This window comes from Myotis yumanensis, unplaced genomic scaffold (genome assembly GCF_028538775.1).
Source record: "Myotis yumanensis isolate MYYU_CA2020_CCGP unplaced genomic scaffold, mMyoYum1.0.hap1 SCAF_19, whole genome shotgun sequence".
Taxonomy (NCBI): Eukaryota; Metazoa; Chordata; class Mammalia; order Chiroptera; family Vespertilionidae; genus Myotis; species Myotis yumanensis.
Genome location: NW_027223770.1, coordinates 2,167,856 through 2,179,247, shown reverse-complemented (window position 1 = coordinate 2,179,247; position 11,392 = coordinate 2,167,856). Strand labels below are relative to the sequence as shown.

At 48.7% G+C, this 11,392-nt stretch overlaps 1 pseudogene; it reads right to left on the bottom strand.

Annotated features, from left to right (window-relative positions):
- Window positions 1-9,086: 9,086 nt before the first annotated feature.
- On the bottom strand, window positions 9,087-10,973 carry LOC138998077 (RNA exonuclease 1 homolog pseudogene; annotated as a pseudogene).
- Window positions 10,974-11,392: the final 419 nt, after the last annotated feature.

The window sequence follows — 11,392 nt, the reverse complement described above, 5'->3', positions numbered from 1 at the left end:
AACGGTGGTGGTGGGAGCCTCTCCCACCTCCTCAGCAGCGCTAAGGATGTCTGACTGCAGCTAAGCCTGCTCCCTGCTGCCAAGTGGACATCTACCAAGGCTCCTGGGCTACCAGAGGGTTGTCTGACTGCCAGCTTAGGCCCAATCCCCCCGGGGAGCAGGCCTAAGGCAGCAGGTGGTCATCCCCCAAGAGGTACCAGACTGTGAGAGGGCACAGGCTGGGCTGAGGTACCCTCCTGAGTGCACAAATTTTTGTGCACTGGGCCTCTAGTCTACACTAATAAAAGAGAAACATGGTAATTGGCGTACGACCGCTACCCTTCTGATTGGCTAATCAGCGTATCCTTATGCAAATTAACTGTCAGCCAAGATGGCGGCTGGTAGCCAGGCACTGAAGCGAGCAGGGAGGCTTCCTTGCTCCAGTGACTACAGACTGCAACGTTCCCCGCCTGACTTGCAGGCCTCTGAGCTGGCAGTTTGAAACATTCTAACAAATATAGCCGGCTGGGATCTCAGAGCTGAAGTTATACATTGTTTCGATTATAGAACACTCAGCAGTGGAAGCCTCAGAGCTAGAGCCAGAGCTAAAGCTGGCCCAGAAGAAAAAAAAAAAAAGAAAAAAGGAGTGGTTGGGAGCTTCCCGCCAGCCTGAAAGCAGTCAAAACCGCCAGCCTGAAAGCAGCCCTCAGCCCCTCACCCAGACTGGCCAGATACCCCAGTGGGGACCCCCACCCTGAAGGGTGTGTGACCAGCTGCAAACAGCCATCATCCCCTCATCCAGGCTGGCCAGGCACCCCAGTGGGGACCCCCACCCTGATCCAGGACACCCTTCAGGGCAAACCAGCCGGCCCCCAGGCCTCTATCCTATATAGTAAAAGGGTAATATGCCTCCCAGCACCGGGATCAGCGGAGCTGGGAGGCCTCCTGGCACCAGATCAGCATGACAGGGGGCAGCGCCCAAACCCCCTGATCGCCCTGCGGCTCTGTGTGTGACAGGGGGTGGAGCCCCAACCTCCTGATCGGCCCTGCTCTGTGTGTGACAGGGTGCGGCGCCCTAACCCCGCCCCCCCCTCCACGGACCCTGCTCTGTGTGTGACAGGGTAGAGCCATAACCTCCCCATCGGCCCTGCCCTGCGTGTGACAGTGGTGGCGCCCAAACCCCCTGATCCACCCTGCTCTGTGGGTGATAGAGGGCGGCGCCCCAACTCCCCTATTGGCCCTACTCTGTGCGTGACGGGGGAGCTCCCCAACCCCCGATGGGCCCTGCTCTGTGCGTGACAGGGGGGAGTTCCCCAACCCCCTGATGGGCCCTGCTCTGTGCGTGACAGGGTAGAGCCATAACCTCCCCATCGGCCCTGCCCTGCGGGTGACAGTGGTGGTGCCCAAACCCCCTGATCCACCCTGCTCTGTGTGTGACAGGGGGCGGTGCCCCAACTCCCCTATCAGCCCTACTCTGTGCGTGACAGGGCGGTGCCCCAACTCCCCTATTGGCCCTACTCTGTGCGTGACAGGGAGGAGCTCCCCAACCCCCTGATGGGCCCTGCTCTGTGCGTGACGGGGGGGGGGGGGGCGAGGGGGAGGGCAGTGCCCCAACCCCCTGATTGGCCCTGCTCTGTGAGTGACAGGGGGCAGCGCCCCAACCTCCTGATTGGCCCTGCTCTGTGCGTGACAGGGGGTGGCACCACAACCTCCCCATCAACCCTGCCTTGAGTGTGACAGGGGGCGGTGCCCCAACCCCCCAATCAGCCCTACCCTGAGCGTGACTGAGTGTGGCATCACAACCTCCCAATCCGCCCTGCTCTGTGCATGACAGGGGGCGGTGCCCCAACTCCCCAATCGGCCCTGCTCTGAGCCCGACCAGGGGCTGCACCTAGGGATTGGGCCTGCCCTCTGCCACCCAAGAGCAGGCCTAAGCCAGCAGGTTGTTATCTCCCAAGGGGTCCCAGACTTCGAGAGGGCACAGGCCGGGCTGAGGGACCCCCCCCCTTCCCCCCGAGTGCACAAATTTTTGTGCACCAGGCCTCTAGTCTATATATATAAAAGCCAAGCAACTGGAATGCCAGAATGATCAGAACAACTGGAACGACCGGTCGCAATGATGCCCTCTGTGGCAGGCCAACTGTCCTGATTGGGAAGCGGTCCCTCCCCCGAGCTGGGCCCTCCCCCTGGCCTGCCCCACCCCCAGTCGCCCCCTCCCCCGATTAGGGGTGGGGCTGGCAGGCCAACCACCTGTGTCCACTTGCCCCCACCAGCCTGGCCCGATCAGCCCCTATGGGTGGGGGCGCAGCTGGACCCCACCCATACACGAATTCATGCACCAGACTTCTAGCTTTTTACTTAAACATATTGGTAACCACAAAACAAAAATGTAGAACTGAGGCATGTAATGTAATGCCTTCAGGAGACCCATCCCAGCTACAAAGAGATGAACTCAGGCTCTAAGTCAGTGGTTCCCAGCTTTTTTTGGCCACACCCCACCTAAGCATCTCTAACATCCTGATGCCCCTCCAACCCCCCCATGACATGCAATTCTTATTATTCAAAAAGTGAGCTCCTATTCATGTGGAGGAAGCCTACAAGACCATTAACTTGGTCTAAACAAGCTTCCAAAGAACATGGCATCCATGAAGAGAAAAATAAAAGAACAAAAGGACAGTTGAGGTGCTGAGGAAGCAATCACTAAGAAGTTATTAAAAAATAATAATATGAAGTAATATGAAAAAACAGCAAATAAAGTTTCAAAACATATAATAGAGAAATGAAATGTGTATGTCACAATATGTATTTATATACTGTGTATGAGACCCCTAGAATCATAAGAAATGCAAAAATTCACTGTTAATAACTCATTCTCAAATTGCCTCCTTAAAAATCAAATTGTCCTTAATGGGGTGTGTGCCCCATGTTGGGAACCACTGCTCTAAGTGAAGAGGTGGAAGATGATACTCTAACCAAACAGCATCCAGAGAAAAGGGGGTGTGGCCATACTGATATCACAAAATAGATTTCAAGAGAAAAAGTTAACAGAAGACAAAGATGAACATTTTAAAATAATAAAGAGGATAATTCATCATGAAGATATAACACATCAAGATATATGCATCTAATCTGTGAGCACCAAAATATATAAAGCAATTACTGTCAGACCTAAAATGAGAAACTGAAAAATATAATTTTTGTATGGGACCCGACTACCCATACAATGTTTATAGCAATGAATAGTCATCCAAAAAGAAATACAATAAGGATATATTGGCCACATTGTTCCAAAGGACACAATCAGAACCTTCCATCTCAAAATGATAGAATATATATCTTCTCAAGTGCACATGGAACATTCATTAGAATAAACCATGTATTGGGGCACAAAACTACTCGAAATTAATTTAAGAAGTTATAGCAAGAATTTTCCCACCAAATGCTGTGAAACTGTAAATTAACTACAAGAAGAAAACTGGAAAAAAACACAAAATGTGAAAATTAAACATGTTATTGAACAATTATTACATCAAAGAAGAAATAAGAGATCAAAAGATACATAGAGACAAATAAAAATGGCAATATGACAAAACTTTGGAATGCAACAAAAATGATACTAAGAGCACCATAGGACTACCTCAAGAAACATGAAAAATTTCAAATAAAAAATCTAATATTTCATCTTAAAGATTTGGAAAAAGAACAAACAAAGCCCACGTCAGTAGAAGGAAGGAAATAATAAAAATTAGAACAGAAACAAAAAGATAAGTACCATTGAAAAATCTCTGGCTAGACTTACTAAGGAAAAAAAAAATAGAGAAGTGTCAAATGAATAAAATTAGAAATGAAAAAAGAGAAATCACAATGGACACCACAGAAATACAAAGGACTATACAAGAATACTATGAAAGGCTATATGCCACAACATTTGATAACTTAGAAGAAATGGAAAATTTCTTAGAAGTATACAGCCTTCCTAGATTGAACATGAAGAATTAGGAGGCCTAAATACTTCTACACTAGGAAGAAAAAGAAGCAGTAATTAAATATCTTCCCTCAAAAAAGCCAGGAGCAGATGGCTTCACTGGTGAATTCTGTCAAATATTTAAAGAAGATTTAATACCAATCTTCCCTACACTCCCCCAAGAAATTGAAGGGGAGGTAATGCTTCCTAAATAATTTTACAGGCCAACATTATCCTGGTACCAAAACCAGGCAAGGACAACACACACAACAAAACTTATGGGGCAATATTTCTGAATGATGAACATAGATTAAAAATCCTAAACAAGATAATAGCAAATAAAATACAGAAATGCACTAAAAGTATCACACATCATGATCAAGTGGAGATTATTCCAGGAATGCAAGAATGATTTAACATATGCAAATCAATCTGTGTAATATACCACATTAAAATAAAAATAAACATCATATGATTATACTAATAGATGCAGTAAAATCAATTGACAAGATACAGCATCCATTTATGATTAAAACATTCAATAAAATGAGCATAGAAGGAAAGGACCTCAAAATAGTAGAGGCTATATATACCGAACCTCAGCTAGTATCATATTCAAAGTGAAAAACTGACAGCTTCTCTTCTAAGATCAGGAACAAGACAAGGATGTCCAATGTCATCGCAGTTATTCAACATAGTTCTAGAAGTCTTAAAAAGATGAATCAAGCAAGAAAAATAAATTAAAGACATTCAAAATTGGAATAAATAAATAAAACTGTACTATTTGCAGATGACATGTTTCTATATGTTGTAAACCCAAAAGACTATGAGAAACAATAAAACAAATACAGTAAAGTTGCAGGATACAAAATCAACATAAAATATTTGTTGCATTCCTATATATTAACAATAAAATATTAGAAAGAGAAATAAAGAAAAGAATCCCATTTACAATTGCAACAAAAAGGATAAAATACTTAGGAATACATTTAACAAGACAGTGAAGTATGAGTATACTGAGAACTACAAGACATGGTTAAAAGAAATTAAGGAAGACACAAAAAATGGAAACATATTGCATGTTCATAGATTAGGAGGATTAATATATTTAAAATGTCATATTAAAGCAATATACAAATTTAATGGAATCCCCATCAAAATCCCAATGGCATTTTTTTAAAAAAAATAGAACCAAAAATTCCTCAAATTTGCATGAAACCACAAAGACTCCAAATAGCCAAAGTAATCTGAGAAAAAAAAGAACAGAATCTCTTTCTTCTGACTATACTACAGGAATCGAAACAGTATGGTGTTGGCAAAAAAACAGGCACACAGACTAATGGAACAGAATCAGGAGCATGGAACTAAACCAACATACAACTGGGCAACTAATTTTCAAAAAAAATTTAGAAACACAAGAGGAGAAGGTAAAGTTTCTTCAGTAAATGGCATTGGGGAAACTATGAAGTCACACACAGAAGAATGGAACTACACTGCTCTCTGACACACACACACAAATGAACTCAAAATTGATGAAAGACTTGAATGTAAGACATGAAACATTAAAACACATAGAAGAAAACATAGCATTGAAAGTATGGACCCTGGTATCAGAAGGGTTTTTGTGAACTTGACCCCATGGATATATCTTTAGAGCATTATACTACGTGAAACTATTATTTATTTATTTATTTATTTATTTATTTATTTATTTATTTATTATTTTTTAATCCTCACCCGAGGATATTTTTCCGTTGATTTTTAGAGGGAGTGGAAGAGAGAGGAAAAGACAGAGAAATATCAATGTGAGAGAAACACATCGATTGGTTGCTTCCTGTATGCACCCTCCCTACCCCCAGGTAGGGCCTGGGCCAGGGAGGAGCCTGCAACAGGGGTACATGCCCTTGACCAGAATCAAACCTGGGACCCTTCTGCCTGCAGGCCAACACTCTATCCACTGAGCCAAACTGCTAGGGCTAAGTTAAATAATTTAGATGGAAAAGAATAAGAACCATATGATTTCACACACGTGTGGAATATAACACAAAAAGCAACAGATATATAAACAAAACAAAAAGCCCCCATTAAACGTATAGGTACATAGGTTAGAATGGTGGTTACCAGAGGGGAGAAGAACAGCAATGTGGGTGAAATACATGGTGATGAAATGAGACTAGGTTTTGGGTGGAGAGCACAAAAAAGAGTATATAGATATCATATTATAAAGCTGTAAGCCAATAATTGTATAATGTTATTAACTGTTGTTACGCCTGATAAATTTAATAAAAATAAAAATGTTATCATTTTATCTCTCTCTCACCTCATTATAAGTTTCAAAGAAGCTCTAAGGGGCTAACATTAATATCAAGTACTGTCATAGATACCAACCACAGTTTTAACTACAGTTGTAGGAAATTGTCTACATTTAATGTTGATGAGTAACTGCAGGCTGTTAACTGCTTTGATAATAAGAAAGCAGCCTGCAGTGTTAGAAAATAAAAGCTTCTTTAACACCCTCCTCTAATCCAAAATGCCCCTCTGCTGAGTATGTTTGAATGCGAATTGGTAAACATTAGAGGAAAGAATTGGGACCACTGACTGAAGCACATACTACACTAATAAAAGACAAATATGCTAATTGACTGTACCTTCACTATGCCCAAGCCATGCCCACCAGCCAATCACAGTGACTATATGTAAATTATCTCAACCAAGATGACTGCCAGCAGCCACGGAGCTGGAGCAAGCAGGAGGCTTGGTTGCCCCAGCGATGGAGGAAGCCAAGCTTCCCACCTGCCCTGGTGGCTGTGGCCTCTGCAAAAGGCAACAAAGTTTCAATTATAGAAGCTAAATAAATCCCAGATAACTGCTTCCAACCAGCCTCCACTGGGAGCTTGGGTGGCTGGGGACTGTGGCCAGCCTGCAAACAACCATCAGACCCTCACCCAGGCTGGCCACACCCTCCTGGGTGAGGGTCCTCACTGGGGGGGCTTGGCCAGCCTGCAAACAGCCATCAGCACCTCACCCAGGCTGGCCAGGCACCCCAGGGAGGATCCTAACCTGAAGGGGCTGTGGCCAGCCTGCAAACAGCCATCAGCCCCTCACCCAGGCTGGCCAGGCACCCCAGCGGGACCCTCACTCTGATCTGGGACACACTTCAGGGTAAACCAGCTTGCCCCCACCCATGCACCAGGCCTCTATCCTATATAATAAAAGGGTAATATGCAAACTGACCCTAACAGCAGAATGACTGGGAATGACTGGCCACTATGACACACACTGACTACCAGGGGGCAGACGCTCAATGCAGAAGCTGCTCTCTGGTGGTCAGTGAGCTCCCACATGGAGGAGCTCTGCTCAGCCACAAGCCAGGCTGATGGCTGCCAGTACAGTGGTGGTGGTGGGAGCTTCTCCCGCCTCCTCAGCAGTGCTAAGGGTGTCAGACTGCAGCTAGGGCTGCTCCCTGCTGGCAAGTGGAAATGGTCCTGTACTCTTGGGCTCTGGTGGCTAATGGCCTAGGTTGGGTGCCCTCAGCCCTTATATAGGTGGAAAGCCCTGCCTCTGGGTAGATTGACTCACTAAGCCAATGAATCCTACTTGATCTCATCTTCTCTAGATTGGTTTTCAGAACCCAGGGCACCTGGAGTCAGATGCACACACTGATCACACTCTACTTAATCTGATAATCTCTGACCTGGCTTCTAGAATCCAGGAGCTCCCTCAGGACTGAATCAACAGGAGGGAGCTCTGAGTCCAGAGGGTGAGCCCCATCCTCTGCTCAGTTCTCCCTGTGGCAGGCCACTGAGTGCCCCAGAGTCACCCAACAACCATGCCTGTCTCTGGGCCAAGGGGAGGAAGTCAAGGTTCAGAGAGGTCAAGACCACACAGCCCAGGTCGGGAGCAAGACAGGGATCAGGAGCTCTGACCTTGTGAGAGGGGTCACCCGCATCTCATCTTCACTAGATTGGTTTTCAGAACCCAGGGCACCTGGAGTTAGAGGCACACACTGATCCCACCCTATTTAATTGATAATCTCTTAACTGGCATCTAGAATCCTCACTGCTGTAGGGACAGGAGTGGGAAGCATTTCCTCCTCTGTTCATTTCTACCACAAATTGTCTGCTGAATTTTTAGAAGATATCTCCATCATTAGCAATTCCCTTGAATCCCTTCAAAGGCAGGTAGACTCCTTAGCAGCAGTAGCCCTACAGAACCGGTGCGCTTTAGATCTCTTGACAGCAGAAAAAGGGGGTACCTATGTCTTTCTTGGGGAAGAATGCTGCTACTTTGTAAATAAATCAGGAATTGTCAAAGATCACATTAAATCTCTCCGGGACAGAATTGACCAAAGATGATGTAACCAGCAAGAATGGGGGTATGCCATTTTTGGCTCACTTGCCCCATGGCTCCTCCACTATTAGGCCCTGGTATCTATTCTTTCAATTTTGCTCTTTGGCCCCTGTCTCATGAGCTGTTTCACTAGTTTCTTACAAGACAGAATGCAGGCGTTCACCAACCACAAGGTGGGAGAGATCTATCTGGCCTTGAACTCTGAACAGGGACATCTATATTGCCAGAATCTTTGAGACCCAGGGTAAATGCCTCTGACAATGCCCCCCTCTCAGCAGGAAGCAGCTATGGAAGATGGACCTTCACCCCCTGACCCTGCCTGGACTCTCAATTATTTTACTATTACCCAAAGCTTGGAACGATAGATCATCCCTTCCCGGAAGTGGCGGGTGGAGTAACGGTAATCATGACGCGGCCTGCAACCCAGAAATACCAGGAGGCCCAATTCTTACCTTCTCTCTCTCTCTCTCTCTCTCTCTCTCTCTCTCTCTCTCCCTTCCCTCCCTTCCAACTCTCTCTAAAATTCAATGGAAAAAATATCTTCTGGAGAGGATTAACAAACAAAAACGAAAATTTTTTTAAAAATTACCAAATGGTTCAGCAGTGCCACTTCTGGGTATATACACGCAGAAATGGCAGCCAAGCAGGAAAAAACATGATGACAAATAACATGACAGATGTAGTATAGTTCACTGAACCATCCTTTATTGTTAGACATGTGGGACAAGAGATATGTTTGATCACACAGCAGTTTCCAAAGTCATAGTCCTGTCCTTAAAATGCTGGGCGGTGGTTAGCGCTCGGTCTTGGCGTCTTGTTCCATTTTCCAGATGACCAGGCGCATGCAGGCGCTGGCGTCCTCGCTGGAGCTGTGGCCATCCACCCTGTCCTGGATGACGTGTCCGAGGTAGTGAGCTGTGAGGTTTTGAAGGGAGCTTGTAGGGGAGGCCCCGGCGGTGCGGGAAGAGCACAGATGTGTCCAGCACGGTGCCGTGGATGAACTTCAAAGCCAGCAGGTCACTCTGCAGGCTGTGTCCGATGAGGATGGTGTGGGCATTGAAGAGAGTCAGCAAGGTGGCCTGGACGTCCCGGAGCGAGGCGCTGGTGTGGGCCAGGTCAGCCGCGGTGACTCCTGAAAACCTGGTGTTGTAGTCAACGATGTCGCGGTCTGGCCTGACGAAGGTGTCGTATACCACCTGCAGGGCGCTGTCCACCACGCTGACGCGGGTCAGCTTCAGGCCAGAGGTGGTGTAGCACATCTCACAGTCCAGGGCGTAGATGCCAGGGTGAGCTCCTGGGGGCAGCTCTTAGGCCAAGGTCTGCACAAAGTCCTGCAGGTCCTGCTGGCGGCCGTCCTGTACGTGCTGCTGGGCCACCTGGCAGCCAGGGGAGCCGATAGGGGCCGAGCAGCATGTGTACTGAATCTCCCAGCCCCCAGCCGCTGGAGTTGGGCGCAGCCGCCCCCAGTGGTAGTGACATTCTTCCTGGTGCACACAGCGGCCTGAGGGGGCCATGAGGTACTGGGTGCCACAGCGGCAGCACAGCCTGCAGGAGGAGTCTTGGGGCTGCTTCTCCTGAGCAGTGAAGAGGACAGCGCCCCTGGGCAGTGTGGGGTGCGCAAAGGGGTATCCATTCTCCTTGAGCTGGGCCTGGGTGAGCAGGTGCTCCTTGAGGCTCTGGTACAGGGCGGCCCCTTGCAAAGGATCCTCCCCGGGGGGGCTGTCTGGGCGCTGGAGTGAGAAGCTGGTCTGGGCGGCCAACTTGCCCCCCAGCACCACCTCCTGGGACACAGCCCTGCTGTCCCGGGTCTTGTGGAGACCGGCTCCAGGGCCGGGTTCCAGGCCCTGCATCTTGTGGAAGGTGTTGGTGGCTACTTCCTGGCCAATCCTCTTGCTGGGGCTCTGGTGGTAGACCGCCTTCTCCTCCTTCAGCTCCTTCCCTGTGGCTTCCTGGCTGGAGGAGCAGGACTTGAGACCCTCGTCCATAAAGAGGCTGAGATGGCGTTGATGGGTGATGGTGGGCACTTTGACCCCACACTCTTTTGGAGGAACGGGCTTCTGAGAACTCTGCATAGGTGGGCTGTGGACCACGCATTTGCGGGGCACAGTACTGGTGACCATGGACGTCTGGCCTGATGGGGCACAGGCCTCTGGAATCTGGCTGCCCAGCCCCTGGTTTTTGGGAGGTGGGCTGCTGCTGGCTGGGAGGCGCCTCTTGGCACCTGCAGCCAGGCAGGGCATGGGGATTCGGACAATCTTCCTCTTGTCTCTGGCAGCTGAGAGGTGGATGGAGTGGGGCTCCGGGCCGGCTGCTGGGCAGCCTGGGGCAGGCTGGCTGACTCCATGGGAGCCTGCTCTGCTCCCTGCAGCAGGTCACACAGCTCCTGGGAGGTGGGTAGCCAGGTGCGGGGGGCCAGGCCTCTCCTCACAGACTCTGGCTGGATGATGAGATATTTGGGGGCCCAGCTCTTTTGGGGGAGCACCGGGAGCAGGCTGCCAGGGCCAATAGTCTGATGGCAGGTCCACTGGCAGTGAGGCAGGGGCACCAGGGTTGGGGCAGAGCAGGAGGCATCCAGCTCGGCCTCCTGAGCTTGCAGATGGCCGGGAGGAAACCAGCTCGGTGCCGTGGCCCTCAGGGGGGCTGGAGCTCGCGCTGCTTCACTTCTCCCGGGTGCCGACATGGTCCTGCTCTCCTTGGCTCTGGTGGCTAATGGCCTAGGGTAGGTGCCCTCAGCCCTTATATAGGTGGAAAGCCTGTCTCCAAGCAGATTAACTCGCTAAGCCAATGAATCCTACTTGATCTCATCTTCTCTAGATTGGTTTTCAGAACCCAGGGCACCTGGAGTCAGATGCACACACTGATCTCACCCTACTTAATCTGATAATCTCTGAACTGGCTTCTAGAATCCAGGAGCTCCCTCGGGACCAAATCAACAGAGGGTGAGTCCAGAGGGTGAGCCCCATCCTCTGCTCAGTTCTCCCTGTGCCACGTCACTGAGTGCCCCAGAGTGACCTGACAACCATGCCAGTCTCTGGGTCAAGGGGAGGAAGTCAAGGCTCAGAGAGGTCAAGACCACACAGCCCTAGTCAGGAGTCACCA